This window comes from Cynara cardunculus, assembly GCF_001531365.2.
Source record: "Cynara cardunculus var. scolymus isolate 2C chromosome LG 3, CcrdV1, whole genome shotgun sequence".
NCBI classification, from domain to species: domain Eukaryota; kingdom Viridiplantae; phylum Streptophyta; class Magnoliopsida; order Asterales; family Asteraceae; genus Cynara; species Cynara cardunculus.
In genome coordinates this window covers 18,192,904-18,209,499 of record NC_037530.1, presented here as the reverse complement: position 1 = coordinate 18,209,499, position 16,596 = coordinate 18,192,904, and the positions used below count along the sequence as shown (strand labels likewise).

At 37.8% G+C, this 16,596-nt stretch overlaps 1 pseudogene; it reads right to left on the bottom strand.

The window, feature by feature from the left end:
• Positions 1-146: 146 nt before the first annotated feature.
• Positions 147-14,675, bottom strand: LOC112509012 (annotated as a pseudogene).
• Between the last annotated feature and the right edge of the window lie 1,921 nt (positions 14,676-16,596).

Sequence of the window (16,596 nt, the reverse complement as noted above, 5' to 3'; positions counted from 1 at the left end):
TTCGAGAAACTTATTTTTACACATTCTGGATTAGGATTACAATAATATAAAAAAAAATTGGTTCAAACTCAGCCGTTAAGTTGGACACGAATTGGCTCGCCATCGTGTTTAAGAATATAAAAAGAAAAGAAAAACCCTCATGGAACATTTAGATTAAAAGCTTGCAATACAAATGCTCTAACTCACAACTAGTGTCTGTCTCTGTGTGTGTTCACAATATTTGCCTACTAAATTGTGCTAAAACACATGACCTAATTGCATCAAGGATGAGTATAACATACAATATGCAACATTGGTTCCAATCCATCATCATCATCATCATCATCAACTAAGCCATATCCGTGAAGTTAGTTGAATACTTAACTCAGGTTTTCGTATGCGAATTTTGTCAAAGGTTAAGATTGAGCCTGGAGATCCAGAAATCTAGTTGAGCTGCTACACATTCAGACCCAGTAGAACCATATGAGCTAAATTTCTTGATTGAATTTTCTACGCCAAGATAACCATACACGCCATCGTCAAACACTGTATTAATACTTCATAACTCATCAAGTCTCAGATCCTCAAGTTGACAGTTTTTGTAAACGCACAATGCAACCGCCCTTCCAACTATGTCATGTGAAGTTCGGAAACGTATGCCCTGCAAGATATTATTTTTCATTAGTCACCAGTGGAACCGAGAAACAAATGTAGTATTTGCACCATATACTCCCTCTGTCGCAAAATAACTTGCCGATTTCACTCTTGTCCCAATTGAACAAGCTTTCCGGTCCTTTCAACATTTAAAGAAACATTCGAGAATAATAACATGTAATGGAAACCAACTACAATTACACTCCTTTTCCTAAAAATAATCATCAATTTTGGCAAAGAACCGAACCAACTGTGTCCCAAAACATGCTATTCATCAAATCTCACACATTATAGCTCTATTCTCGTTTTGGCCATCTAACATTATGATGCTCTTATTTGGTGCAACAAGTGATGAAGACCAGACTATAGGCCTCATTTACTTGATCGGTCTGCAAATGGAGAATGTAAATAAATGATATAAACTAACAGCATTTCATCTTTTCAAAAATTAAATTTCAATTCTCATAAAGAGTACGTCAAAATAGCAACTTGTGTTGGTGTTGATTTTCACATTATATGCACAAAAGGGTTGCATATTTGAGGCGGGAATACAAATTGACTTGCCTTGTGAACAAGATAATCTGCAAGTGTAGTGGCATCAAGATGACCTGCTGGTAAAGCCTTCTGTATTCTGTCCCCATTATAGGTGATGTTTTGTGCAAATTCGGCGGACACTTCTAGCATTCCTATAATTGTTTTAACACTGTCAAATACAGGTTCCTTGTCTTCCTGTAAATCAAGCGGAAAAACAGTTACATTTAAATTCACAGCCAGAGAGAACTACAGGTTGATTTCCGGTGAGAAGAGTAAGAAGGGATCGCCACCTTAGATGCACATTAGGATGAGATGCACCGGATCAATCCCCGTATCAAGCGCAATTCAGGGATGGGTTTAAGATTAAAGGTGATTAAGGGTCCAGATTTCTTCTTACGCTTCTCATCTTAACTCTCCTTCTCACACGATCTTCGCCAGAGAACTACAGGGTTAAACATAACCATTTCCTCTGTTGGAAATTATCAGCACCACTTTGACTTCTATGGTTAGAATGACCTATTCGGATTAATGTTTGACATGCACTCATTTTCTCCCAACGTAAGTGCCCACATTTCCATTTTATTTCGTCCCAATATATGGCCAAATTCAAAAGTAATCGTGTACTTCCCAATTCTAACCTTAATCATGAGATAAAGAAATTCTTTACTCCCTCTATTATTAAGTGTATATTTGTCAGTTAATTAATTAAAAATTTCTAATGAATAGAGATATTTGTTTGTTATTGCTATCTGAGCTCTCTTATTGAATTGCTCATTCAATGAGCATTCTCAATATTATGCCTTGAAAGGTAGAAGATTTTGGGGGTTATCAAATGATACATAGTGTGATACAGTCAAAACAAGGTTCTCTACTATTCTGCCCCATCCTGACTGAGGAAGAGTTACGGGCTTGTAAAAAATATTCAGCCAGAGTTGCTCCTGAATGTAGCATAACAATTACACATTTCGAGAACGGTGTGCCTTTTTCATTGCGGACATTTATCTTGGGACGGGGGAGTAGCTCTTTACATTTTCCAAATGCACGATGTTCGTGGTAGTAGCACTACTAACATTCATACCATACCTACATGTTTTTTTCTCTCATTTTCCTTGTCATCAGCACAAACAACAAAAGTCAAATCGAGTCTTCTTTTGAGTTAAATTAGATGGTGCATGAAAGGTACCCAATTTGAAGTTTAAACGTGAAGGTGACACTTGAACCGAACTGCATAGCATAAGATAGACTAGCTCATGGTGCGAAGGAAATTGAAGGAATGCTTAGTACCTGCAGATCACGGATGTAAGAGAGTGGAAGTCCCTTGCATAATACTTGAAGTGTGACTAGGTCTCCTATAACTCTAGCAGACTTTCCACGAACAAGTTCCATAGGTCAGGGTTCTTCTTCTGAGGCATGATACTGCTACCAGTTGAAACTGAATCATTTGGAGTGATGAAGCCAAATTCTTCTGACGCCCATAATACCCATTCTTCACCAAGCCGAGAAAGATACATGGCCGTAATCGAATTAGCAGAAAGAAGTTCCAAAACAAAATCACGGTCTGAAGCTGCATCCATGCTATTTTGAGTGAAGATGTCAGCAACTATTCAACCACTTCAACAAAAAGTATATGAAGAAAAGGACGCCAGAAGTTACTAAGCTGCTTCCTAGCAAGAAATCACTATTTTGCAACAAGTTAAGCTACTCCTTTTAGATAAAGAATACAATGGCTTTGACAAACACCGGTCATGATAATATTTCTAAGTCCAGTTTCTTCAAATAAGTCATCCTCAGAACTATAACTTAATTAAAAAAGGACTGCATAAAGAAAATTACAAGACTACTAATAAAAAATCCTGCCACTGAAATCAGACAATTATCCTACATGCAAGATTTATAAACCAAACCAGACCAAACCAAACAGACCCGGTATATCCCACTAAAAAATTATAATCAAGGGGGTAGGATATACAGACATTCCTTGCCATGGGAAAGAAAAGTGGGGAGAAAAGAGCTAACCTGGAAGTTATGAAAAGAAAAAATTTGGGTTTGGGGGATTGTGTGCGAACAGGAAACAAGAAAAGTAACAAAAACTAACAACAGTAAACAGTAACATCATCAGTCGACAGTAACATTTATAAAGGCCTGTGTGATTAAAAACAACTAAAACCAGCCAGGGCAAGTAAGGCACAGGATAAAGTATGAAAACACTAATGGGCCGTTTACCAAACACTTACCTGGTAAGTGTTTACTGGTAAAATTTAACACTATTATTTACTTGGCGGGTAAGATTTTAGTCCACCAAAACGACATCATATGCAACAATTTACCCGGTAAGCGCTTACCGTGGTAAGAGCCGTCGCCCTCACTTACCAGGTAAGACTCTTGGTCGTTGTCTCGCTCTTACCGGGTAAGATTCTTGGTCCTTACCATATTCATCCGGTGAGGTAATGTTACTTGGTAAGCGCTTACCCTGGTAAGCGTCTTGTAAACGGCCCCTAAGTCACTTAAAAAAGTACTAGGACCAAATCCTCTCCCTCCAACCATGCTAGGGCATTCTCATCCTATATGTCAGCTCTCTACCCTCCTCCCCTCTACCATAACTAGTCCCAACAAAAATCTGCTACCTGTGTCTCCAAGAAATCCTATCAAAAGTTATTTCCTCATTAAAGTCTAAGCTCGCCATCTCTAGCATCGGCTACTCATCCCACTATCAGATATTGATTCAAACTTTGAATGACTCTATGATTGATGTCTTAGAGAAGCTGGTAAAGCAAAGCCCACTTTTCTGTAGGTTATAACTTATGTGGTTTGTCTTGCCTCTATTCCAAGGACTCCTGCCAGCTAGAGAAATGGTCAATTGGAAGGCCTAGTAAGTAGGGATATGAATGAGATTTTAGGGTGTATGGTGGTACTACTATTAGTGGTAGTAATGTTATGTTTTTTTTCTTTGTTTGAAGGTGATGTTTGAAACGCGGTTACTTTTATATGCCATCATTTGCCTTCTTTACCCCTGAAAAGTACGTTAAAACAAGTGTCAACTACAAAGAGTTGGTGAGTTCACAGGTTTTCAATGTACAACAATTCTTTATGCAATTTTTAGTTCGAGTAAGTCTTTTACTTACTCGCGAACAACTTTCATACGTTTAGCACTTTTAACGAGGCACAATGTACTCCAAGTAATTTTAAGTGTTGGGCCACTACTAAACCTGCGACAACTACGCCCTTTATACCGAACTACCTCAGCGGGTGTTTAAACCACATGGATAGAACCCGTGTTTTAGTTAAATGCACCCCTACTCGTCAGTAAAAGGTGGGATTGTCAATCCAAATAGCGCTATCCACTTAAACTATCGGCTCATACGAGTTAATTAGTGTAACCAAGTGGGACTTTTTAATTAACCCAAACACAATTTTTACTAGTGCACATGGTGTTAGTGCTCATATTCACAACTTCATTTTATTGCATATTTCATATAATCAATTTGTATTCACGATTTAATCACATTGTATATTTCATACAATCATCAACTATTTTTATACGTGCTTTTCCCCCAAATAACGATGGATTTAAAAAGGGGTCGTGAATACTCACCTTTTCTTTCACGGTGTAGATGGTTGAGTGATCGAATGGGTGCGTCTTGGTATAGTCCTTTTAGTGAATCCCTATAAAAACGAACGGTTGTCAAAGTGTTCGGTTTTAACTCTTAAAGGTTAAGGTTACTATTCTACCTTTACGTCTTATAAAATGCCTCTTTATGTTCTTAAGATAAAAATCAAGTTTTAAGCACTTTATATGCTTATTATAGGGTTTATGGTTTAAGAGTCCAATCTTTAGTGGTTTTAGGAAATCATGCATGCTGACAGAATCTTTGTGTCCCAATAATGTCCATGGTTCACCCTCATCCAAGAAATATAATTTCCTAATTTTTTTATAAGTTTTAGTATACTGAGTTAGGATCATTATGACCAAAATCAAGATTTTTGGATGAGTAGAAGGGTCTCAAACAAATTTTACCAAAACAGTGGTTATAGCTTTCAAAAGTGGTTATAGCTTTCAAAACAGAAAACCCCTTCTTAATGTTACACCCTTTTGAAGGAGTTATACTTATTATTTTTCAGTGGTTCATGAATCGTTTTAAAGCTAACACATAAGGCTAGCTTTTCCAAAAAGAATCACCATATTTGGATGTATAGTTTGGGAGTTATGGTTGTTTAAACATGCATGTGGAAATCTGTCAAGTTTGAACAGATTGCACACTTATTTTGTAAAAATTGGTTGAACCCCTAAATCACCATGTTTTTGGGTGGGGTTAGACTCTTTTGAAAGCTAACACCTTAAGCTACACTCTAGAGGTAAAATTTCATGAGTTTTGATGTGTCTTCTAAGAGTTATAGATGAACAATGAGACACAAAATTTCTGACCGACCACTTTTGCACACCAAATTTGTTTTGGGTGTTGTGAGGTCATAAGGTCATATTTTCTCATGATTCCACTTGGGTTTGAAAGCTAATACACTAAATATTATTGTGGAAAAAGAGTCATGCTTATTGGGTCCATACACAACCAGATATGGTTGTTCCAAACTCATGCAATGAACTGTCCAAGAGAAAAGGTCATTCTTTTATGCAAAAATGGACTTTTATGCATCAAAATTTCCAAAAATGATGATTTTATGAAAGGAAACCACTCTATTATTCAATATTAAAGTAAGAACATATAAAATACAATATTCTTGCTAACAAATGAAAGAGAACTCAGATTCCATAAGAAACACAAAATGCATGAAATGAAGGTTTTTCTTGCTTTTCAAAAGTTCTAGATGGTTAGGTCACGGATTTTCACCATATTAAGAACATTTTTTCATGTCTTTGGTGTAAAATCTACCCTTAGAACTTAGAATGAAGAACACCTCTCTTTTGTAAACTTAAAAGTGTGAAAATGACAAGAAAATGGCACTAAAAGTGCATAAAATGAAGCCAAAACACTAACAAGTGTTCTTACCTTTGATTAAAGGAAGATGAACTTAAATTTCTTCAAATTTTGCTTCTTGAATTTCTTTTTTTTCTATGATTGAAATGGCTGAGTTTTTCTTTCTTGGGGAAGAAGATCGAAGGAGAGAATTGTAGGTGAAAATTGAGAGAGAATAAGGAGATGAAAGGTTGCCAAATGAATGAGAAATGAATATTTTCAAAATTCAAAATGTATTTAAATGGAGAGGGGAGGGGCCGGCCACAAGATGGGGCTAGGCCTTTGCTCTAAAATTTTTTTTTTGTAATAAAATTAGCCCATAATTTAATGTGATAGATATTTTTGTGAGAAATTGAGAAAAAGGCCCCAAATTCCTATTTTATGAGATAAATAAATTCATAAAATATAATTTAAGTAAAAATATTTAAAATATGTAGACTCTATATTTTATGCAAGTTTTAAAAATTATTTGGAGTGTTTGGCATTTTATAAGGCGATCCGGTTCGTTACGGGTCGTAACAGTGTTTTCTACGCAACCTACCGGGATTTCTAACTACTTAAGCTCTAATCGCTCTACTTGAGTGTTAATAATATTTCTAAAGTGCTATTTAGCTACTAACCTGGTATTTAAATTGCCGGATGTCACATAGTTGTAGCTGATGTGGTGGAGGTAAAGATGGTGGTGGTGGTGGACAACAATGACTATGGATAATGTAAAGATGGTGGACAAGAGGCGCCCAGTGGGGGTTGTTGCAGTGACAATGCTCGTGGAGGTAGAGGTGGTGGCGGCCGGTGGACGACGGTGACTGAGGATGTGAAGATGGTGGGCAGTGGTGGTGGTGGCGGCCGACAATGGTGGAGGAGGTAGTGGTAAACGATGTGGTGAAGGTAGAGGTGGTGGTGGGCAGTGGTAGCTGGTGGTGGTGGAGGTGTTCGACGGTGGTTATGAAGGTGGTGGAGGAGGTTGTAGTAGCAGAGGTGGTCAATAGTGGTTGTTGGTTGTGGTGGCGGCGACAATGAGCGTTAAGACAAATACCATATTAGGGTTATATCAAATGATGGTAGATTAGTAACTTTTTAGTTTCTTTTTCATCCTTGTCTCATCTTGTTCCACCTATTTTGGTGGACAAAAAGAGCCTTTTTTGTCCCACCTTATCCCTGTCCCATGTCATGTCAAACGTGGGATGGTGAGTTTCTGTCTTGTCCCATGTCGCGCCAAACATGGTCCTGTCCCATGTACCAAAGGCAGCCATCATGAGTTCTCTCAATTGTTAAGCTTCTAAATTCTATCTTTCTGGCCAGGTTTGAAGTGTGAAATCTGCAAATGGCAAGCACTAGAACGCAGTGAGCTCTACAAAGACTTTGATACTTTTAAAGTGGAAGGCTATCGGTATAGAACAAGGCCACTCCAATGAAGAAATGAAATGAGAAAACAGAAGGAAAGATGCCAAGGGATTTGCTCAGTTCAAGATGTTTAAGGTCAAAGCAAAGAAACATAGTGACCTTAAAATCAAGATGATCAGGACAAACAACAGTGGAGAACTTTAAAATGAAAAATAAGTCATATATGCATAATTTCATTATCCTCTACATGTATGTTGAGATATCATCTACACAAGCTCTAGCGAAATAATTGTCGAGTTTCAAGTCTCAAATGATGGCGAGGTTTGAGATGAGTGATATGGGACAGCTTCATTAGTTCCTATTAGAAGTTTATCAAACAGACAGAATGGGTATGGCAACCTGCCCTTTGGCTGGCCAAGACACTGGTAAACGATGAGAATTTTACACCAGAAGATGGTGAAGAGAAGGTAGAGGCAACAAAGTTTAGGAGTTTACTAGGTCTAGTCTATTTAACACACACACAATCAGACATTATATTTGCAGTTGGTGTTTATCCAGGTCCATGCATCAACCGTCAAAGATACATTTTTGGTGCAACAAAAACAATGATGAGATATGTTGCTAGTACTTTTCATTATGGAATATGGTATGCATAATCAACACAAGTCAAATTGTATGGCTTTTCAGATAGTGACGGGGGAAGTTGTGCTGATAATAGAAAAAGGGTTTCAACAAATATTAGGCACGACTGAAGTTCAAATAAACAAAAACAATACAACCATATCAACCACAGCTGTAAAATCTGCAGCATGTCATAGTTTGTAGATAAGATGAATTGTTACAAAACTACAACAAGAATAACAAGAAGCAATAGATATTTACTATGATAACAAGTTTGCAATTTCTTGACTAAGAATCCTTCACAATCGCATAAAGCACATTGATACTCATTTTCACTTCACTCATGGTCTGATTAATGAAGGGGAAATCTCTGTCAAGTATTGCGGTACTCATGTACAACCTCTGACATTCTTTTAATGGTATTGTGAGTAAATTCATCTACTTTAGGGATATGCTTGGAGTGTGTAAGTTCGAATCAAGGGGCAGTATCAGATATCGACTCAAACTCAACGGTTCTATGAAATGGCCAGCTTGAAGACGTTGTAAGCAGGGTTATGAACGAGATTCTAGTGTGTGTAGTGGCACTGTTGTGAGTAGTGGATAGGGTTCAATTTTTTCCGCTTTGTTTAGCTATCTATCTCCTAACTAAACAAAACCACTGTAATCTTCACCCTCTCAGTTTATCAGTGAAAAGCATAACTCCTAGTTATGCTCTAAAAACATCATTTGGTATCCTCTCCCCCATTATCCAACCACATGTCCATCTCAACATCCTCATCTCTTCGACATCCACTTTCCACTCACGAGCCTTCTTTATCAGCCAATAGTCGTACCATACAACAGTTTGCCCTTCAGCTTTAATGGGACCTTCTTGTTACATAGCATCCCCATTTCAACCCTCCACTTGCCTTTATGCAGTGTGTGACATTGTCCTTGACACTCTCTACCTCTGAATCCTGAAGCCTAAATACCTGAAACTATCCATCTAAGATACATTTGTTCCCCAATGCTGACTTCCACCTCTTTTTTGTCACGCTCATTGCTAAAATTGCAAAATAAGTATTCCATCTTTGAGCTGCTAATGAACACGCCTTTTGTTTCCAATGCCTTCCTCCACTGCTCTAACTTAATGTTCACCTCCCTTTCTATCTTTGTTACTGATGCAATATTGTCAGCAAATAACACACCATGAGACGCTCTCTCGAATACCATGGAAATCTCGTCCAAAATCACAGCAAAAAAGGAACGAACTTGAGGCCAATCCCTGATGCAATCCTATCTCCACATGGAAGTACTTCGTCATACCCACTAGGGTCTTGACACAAATCTTTCTCCGCATTTACATATCCTGTATCGCTCTGACATACCTCCATGATATGTCTCTCTCTGCTAGCTCCTCAAAATCGCATCCGAAGGTACGCTATCATAGTCCTCTATGTCTATGAACACCATGTGCATAGGTCCTTACTATGTTCTCTCTATTATGGCGTTTGATGAGGTAGATTGCTTCAATCATCGACCACCCTGGCATGAACCCAAGTTGGATTTTTGTCACTATCATTTCATGCCGCACCCAGGCATAAAAGGATGTGTGCAGTTTGATGCAGCACTTCTCTCACCTTGCATTATTCTGGGGAACATGCTTATCAAGGTGGCATCCCACCTAGATACCAGTGAAGTTCCAAGGTGTTATCAATGTACATTTAAAATTATATAGCAGTAAGTAATTTTCCAAACTTTCTATAGACTGCCATTAGTTCTTAAGAAGTCATTACAGGGGTCTGCAAGTATTTTTTACAAGTTAGATCTGAAAACTAATATTTCACAGGATTCTATTTGAAATTTTGAGGGTTAAAGAATAAAATGATGGAAAGTGTTGCCTACAAAACGATGGAGATGTTTCCGCACCCTTAATGCAGTTGCAAAGCATAAAGGGTATCCAGTGTATCAATAAATGTTTGAAAAGGCTCACTGAAACTACCGCCATGTCACGTCATGGCTCAAGGCTTGTGTCTCACACTCAAAGTTGTCAAAGGCTCAAGGCACACTTAGGCGCAAAGGGATCCTGGGGCCTAGGCGCGAGGCACAGGCATGAGGCGCAGGCCTTAGGAATGCTAGGCGCATTTTATAAGAATATATATATACTACACAAACAGTTAAACAAAACTCAAAGATGCAGCAAGTACAAGCCTACAATGCAGCAACCAACAATACTTTGATAGAGGCAGAAGGGAGAAGGGTTTAAAGCATGAGCCGTGAGGGAGAAGTTTTAAGGTCCGAGTATTTATAGAGAGGAGGCTTGAAGCTCTAAGAGCTCGGTATTTAATATTAGGATTTGACTTGTATCATCTATTCCATAACTCTTTGTTTAAGTGTAGGAAATGAGAAGATGAGAAGAATTATTTAATATTAGGGACTTAGGGTTTGACTAGATATTTAATAACTCTTTATGAGGCATGGCTAGGCCCACAAGACGCCTCAGCCAAGGAGCAGGGCCTTATTGAGCCTCGTGAATACGCCTAGCCTTGACTGTAAAAAAGCCCAAGACCTTGAGCCTTATGAGCCTCAGAGCCTAAGCGCGCCTCAAGCGCACTTTTAACAACTATGCTCACACTACGTTAAGCCTAAGGCAGGCCATGGAGTAATGCGCGGCTTTTGTAACACGATATTTTATTTTACTTATTTTTTTAATGCCTTATTTGTTAGCATTTAATATACAACTAAATTTAAATTGTTTATTATCATTGATTAATTGAGTAATAGTAGAAAACATATGTTTATGTATATCATATTATATATGATATAGAGATTTCACCATAAGTCGCCCCATGGCTTCCAAGGCTTGAGGCTTGGCCTCGTCGCCACAGCTCACGCTATTTAGAACCTTGGTATCAATATGTGAAAAGAAATCATAATGGAATAAGTGAGTTGTGGAACTATCAAAATTGAAGGTAGAGAGCTACAGAAATTCCATGTTGTAGGAGGATGTTGAAGGACTTCATGGGTTATCTGAGATAAGAAACATGATTCCAAAATCAATCTCTCTCTCTCTCTCTCTCCTCTCTACAGATCTATCTGGCCAAGATGGAAGCTAAGATGACACTTGGGGACAACAAAGAACTGCTTAGACATTCCAAACCAAGGCGAGTAAAAGACTTGCTATCTCTGCATCGTCTTGTCGCCTAGGCAACACCTTAATGGTTACAGGGATAGTTAAAGATGCCAAAGCCAATACAATGTAAAGAATGTTCGCAAAGCACGTGATTCTGTTCTGTAAAACAACTTAGCATTCACACTGCTGCTAAGTTTCTTAAAATGCAGAAAACAGTTACCACTAACTCAACTGCAAATATTTCACCGACTTAGCAATACTGCTGTCCCCAAAGTCCAAAATGAAAAGGAAATATTTGGCTGAAGATATTATAATTACACGGTGACAACACTTGGCCAAATTTATTCTGTTATACCTTTCCTCATTGGAGCAGTAAAACCTAAAGCATCGGAAGTCATGAACCTATCTATGGGAAGGCCATTGCCAGCCAGTGAACATGCACCTAAAGGGCAGAAATTCTGCCTAACTCTGCAATCTAGGAGACACCCAGCATCACATTTAAGCTACACAAGAACAATTCATCTAATGTTAAGCTTTCCATAGGCAGATAACAACTACATGCTTTATCAAATAAAGAACAAGTAAACGCCGCAAATCGAATAAATATATTAACACTTAGAGAATTTAGATAGAAGTGAAACAGTGAAATCCGCCAATCTTATCTAGAGTTTATCATCAGTTGCCTGTTAAATTAAAATAAGATAAAGAAGAGATGACAAAAGAAGACGATCACTTAAATATACCTATAGCTTAAAAGGTTTCGATTAGCATGCACAAACACCAAATACCAGTAACGTGTAAAGGATCATTGGACATAATCTAACAAAACATAATAAATGAGATCCTGATGTGAACTCAAGAATGGCTGCTTTCTCTATGTAGTTTATAGTTTAGCAAATAAGTTAAGACTCCAGGCAAGACTAGATACCTTCCATAGGCATTCTAACGAAAGGTGTGCTTTCTCCAATTTTAGCATCATGAATACCATCTGTAGCTAAGAAATGGAGAAGACAATACAAACAAAGAATGTGCCTTCTATGTTTAGTCTTAATTCATAGTCTTTTCTCCTGACTGAAACTCAAAATGATGATAGATATGTAAACGGAATCTAATGCTGAAAGGGAATGTCAGTCCACAAGAAACTGGAAGCCAGCAACAAGTAAGCTTACTTGTAGCGGCTAAAGAAAATATGATTAGAGCCTTAGTACCAGCCTACCAGGTGGTATCGAGCTAGGGCCCTACTGCAGAATATATGGTTATCTAGATATCATCCGTCCACTTGATCTCTTTATCCGAATCACATTTTCCCATTTTCCCATCTTAGATATGAAAATGTATGATGAAGTGCCTTAACCTTTAATCTAAGTAAGGGTTCATAGGAGGAAAGGATGTAAAGTCCGTTGTTTGTCAAGAGGAAATGGAATACAAGGTTAATCAAAGGTACAAAAGTATTCAGCCTCCAGTCTCTTGCATGTTCATTTCTCACATCTGGGAACATTCATACCTTGGCTAACCTACCAGTTAAAGCATATTCATTTCTCACATCTAGGAATGTTCATTCTTTTCTAGGCTTTTAAGAACATAAATAAAATCAACTGCAGGACTTTGTATGTACTTCGTATGGTTGTCCATGGGGCACCACCATGTCTTGTTAGAGCAAATGTCCTCAAAAGGCTTGGTAGGACTGCCACGGTTTCCTTTTTATCTTTCGTTTCTTAGATGGGAGGGGATGTTTATGTTTGTCAATATCTCTGCAATTCTTCGTCCTAAAGGCCAATAGTTACTTGCTTGTTTTTTCTTTCTTCAAGATATAATAAAAACCAGCATCCAGTTTGTCTGTTAAGTGGACAGCTACCCATTGGTACCTTCATACCCATATCTCCAGTTATTATATAACTAATGAGAAGCTAATGTGTTAAAGAGGCTAAGTAAGACACTTGAAGGGCCAGCATAGTCTGCTACCTGTTGGTACCTTCATACCCATATCTCCAGTTATTATATAACTAATGAGAAGCTAATGTGTTAAAGTGGCCAAGGAAGACACTTGAAGGGCCAGCATAGTCTGCATATCAGCATTTTCTGTTATGAGTACACAAGAATAAACGAGATGGCACTGTTTTTACAAGCTCCACTTCTCACATGCAAATATGACACCACAAGGCCAGCCCCCACCAGTTGGGGGGGGGGGGGGGGGGGGGGTACAATCAGGAACAATCACTCCAGAATTCTTCTTAGCCAGGCTTACTAAAGCAACCTTCGGAACACGAAAAATAAGAATTGGTGAAAGTTACATTTGTATCGATCATAGTAGTATCGAAACCATTAGAAAGCTAGTACATGTAATACCGAACTTGTAAAAATTTAACCTATGGTGCCATCGTCAAAGTCCCAACAAAAATATCTGCAGTCTCTATTTCTTTCCATTCAAATGGCGTTATTTATTGTAATTGATATAAGCGTCTGAGCACCTACTAGAAAGTGGAATCTTTCTATGGTGCTTATTTGCAAACAGTTTGCAGCATTACCCAGATTACATTCACCATTGACATGCATATAGGGATTATGTGCAGAACGAAAAAGCATGAAGGGAAATAAAGAGATGCACAAGAATTGTTTGACGCACAAGCAAAATCAGGGAAAGTAAACAACCTGAAGATGTTTAATACGTGCAACAATTGTATCAATAGCATCACGACACCACAAGCGAAAATCAGTTGAAACTTGATCATTTCAACTCCTAGCAGTATGAAGCTTCTTGGCAGGTTCTCCAATCAAATCAGTAAGGGCTGCTTCAATGTTCATGTGTACATCCTCTCTGTCAGTCCTCCAGACAAACTCCCCCTTCTCTATCTGTTTGTCTATCTGATCCAGACCTTCAAGAATAGCGTTCCTATCGCTAAAACTAATCAATCCCTACGTCACATCAATATATTAGAACAAAAAAATCCGTAATTGATATAAAAAGAAGTAAAGGTTCCAAAAATAAGCTTGAAATACTTTTGTATCTCGTTATTGGTCACCGAGTATCTGAAGATAGAAGCTCAACTGTGACTGTGACATCCAAATTCAAAATAGGAAATAATGTCTTCAAAAGAAAGAGTAAATGATACCTGCTTGGCGAGCATGGAAGCATGAGCACGGCTGCCCATAATGTCGTGTTTGTAAAGAGCTTTATCAAAAGAAATAGATTCAGTGAACCTCTCTACAGAGACCGTTACTCCCTCCTCGAACCTCCATCCCCATAACTTTGCTTCCTTTGCCGAAGCCACTATGTTCGGCTGTTGTGAGGCGCAACAGGATACCGCCGGTGGTGGATGTCGTTTGCTTCGGGAAGTTAATGGACACCGGAAGAAGAGAGAAAGGATTTGAGCGGTTGATGATGAACTAGGGTTTTGAGCAGAAAGTAGAGCGGAGGATGACGACGGTGATTGTGAAGAGGAAGCGAACAACATTAATTCCATTATGCGGCGATGACAAGGAGTAAGTATCAGGTGCTGCCAAGTAGACACTACACTACTGGCATTGAGGTTTGACTTTTCATTAAAAAAAATGGTGTTATATCCACGGTAAATTGTATTAAAAAAATATAATTTCCATTTTAAAATTTTTATTTTGGTACTCAATTATAAAATATCAATCTTTTAAAGATCTATATGATGACTTACAATGTTGATTAGGATCAGGTTTTTATTGATATGACATTGTTTATTTATTTTATAAATGTCAACTAAGAAAAAAAATCCATGTCATTTTTTTAGATATATGTATTTTTTTCAATTAAAAAAAAATTACATATCATTTTTTAAATTTTTTTTTAATTCGTATTTTTTCAGTTAAGAAAAAGTCCATGTCATTCTTTTAATTTTATTCTTTTATGAAATACGTATTTTTCAATTAAGAAAAATTACATCTTTAGGCCTATTATTTGTTTAAATTTTAATTAACTAAGCAAAACCAAATAATAAAAACATTTATAATCATTGGTAAACATTGATAAGTTAATTAACAAAAATATTCTAGATGGTTAAATATTTTACATAAATGACGTATCAATTATAGTAAAAGGCCAATAGCATAACATCGTTATCAATTATAAACCAAAATGTTCATATACTTCGTTAATGCTCAACCAATATTACACTCTGCTCCACTTAGTCCTTTTAAACGCAGTTTCTTCCCCTTCTTTTGCTTCAACTTCAAATAAGAAAAAAAGTCACGTCAATTACCTAATGCATTTTTAATAACAAATCAGAATATTTTAATAAAAAAACATAAAGAATCACAAGGTTTACTTACCACGGTCGGTGGAAATGGACCAACCCCTTCCCTTTGAAGTCCTGCCGCTTGAACCTCTCCCTGAACTACTGTCTCTTGAACCCCTACTTGAACCACTACGTCTAGGCCTACCAACCGGATTTTTTTTTGCATAGAAGATGCATCTTTTTTCTGGTTTTTACAACCTCTTGAATTATGTCCAACCCCCCAACAATTTTTGCAAGTCATATGCCTTCCTGTTCTTCCTACCTCATCATGTCCAAAATTGTTGGTCCTACTTTTACTACCACCTTCACACACATCCTTCCGTCTAGATATTGAAGGTCTACCGAGCATTCTTCTAAATTTTGGTGGTGAAGGCTTGACAAAATTTGTGGTCGGCCAAAGCTTGACGTCATTCAATGGATTGACCCTATGGTTGTATGTGTTTATGAAACATGATTTTGAAAAAAAGTGAGATACTGTTGATCCTCTCTCACAGTAATTTGATGACAATCCCTTTTCTCTTTCATGTTGTATTTGTGTTTCTATATTTTCAGTTCCAGCGATCATCACTGAGTATGTTCAGTGATCGCTGAAGAACTTGCATTGTAAATTCATCAGAGACAACAATACTTCAAGAAGACAACACTCACACCAAAGAACCTTCAGCAAACGACGAAGACTGAAACTGAAGATTAGAGACTAGCGAGTACGTGATCTGAAGCGGTATTCAGTAATTACAAGTCTGTCTATACATGTGTGAAGACTGCTCTAGCTTCAGCGAATGATGATGAGACCTCCAGGTCATTCCAGCATTCAGCAATCAAAGGAAGCTTGCTTAGCATGATTGTTGTTGTCTTGTCCTTTGCACACAAAGGACAAACCCATACCCTTACAAAAGTTATTACGGTATAGAGCCGATTAGTCGACTCTTTGTCCACCAACTTTAGGCAAGGATGTCTGCTCAGAAATAGCGCTTTTGTACTATTCACTGTAGCAAAGGACAAACCTTCCTCTTAAGGTCTGACACGCACTCTAAACCTACCATATTGCATTAAATGATCATTTAATGCACTGGGTATAAATAGAAGTGTTTCTTCTCCATGCAGAGAGCGCGCATCTCTC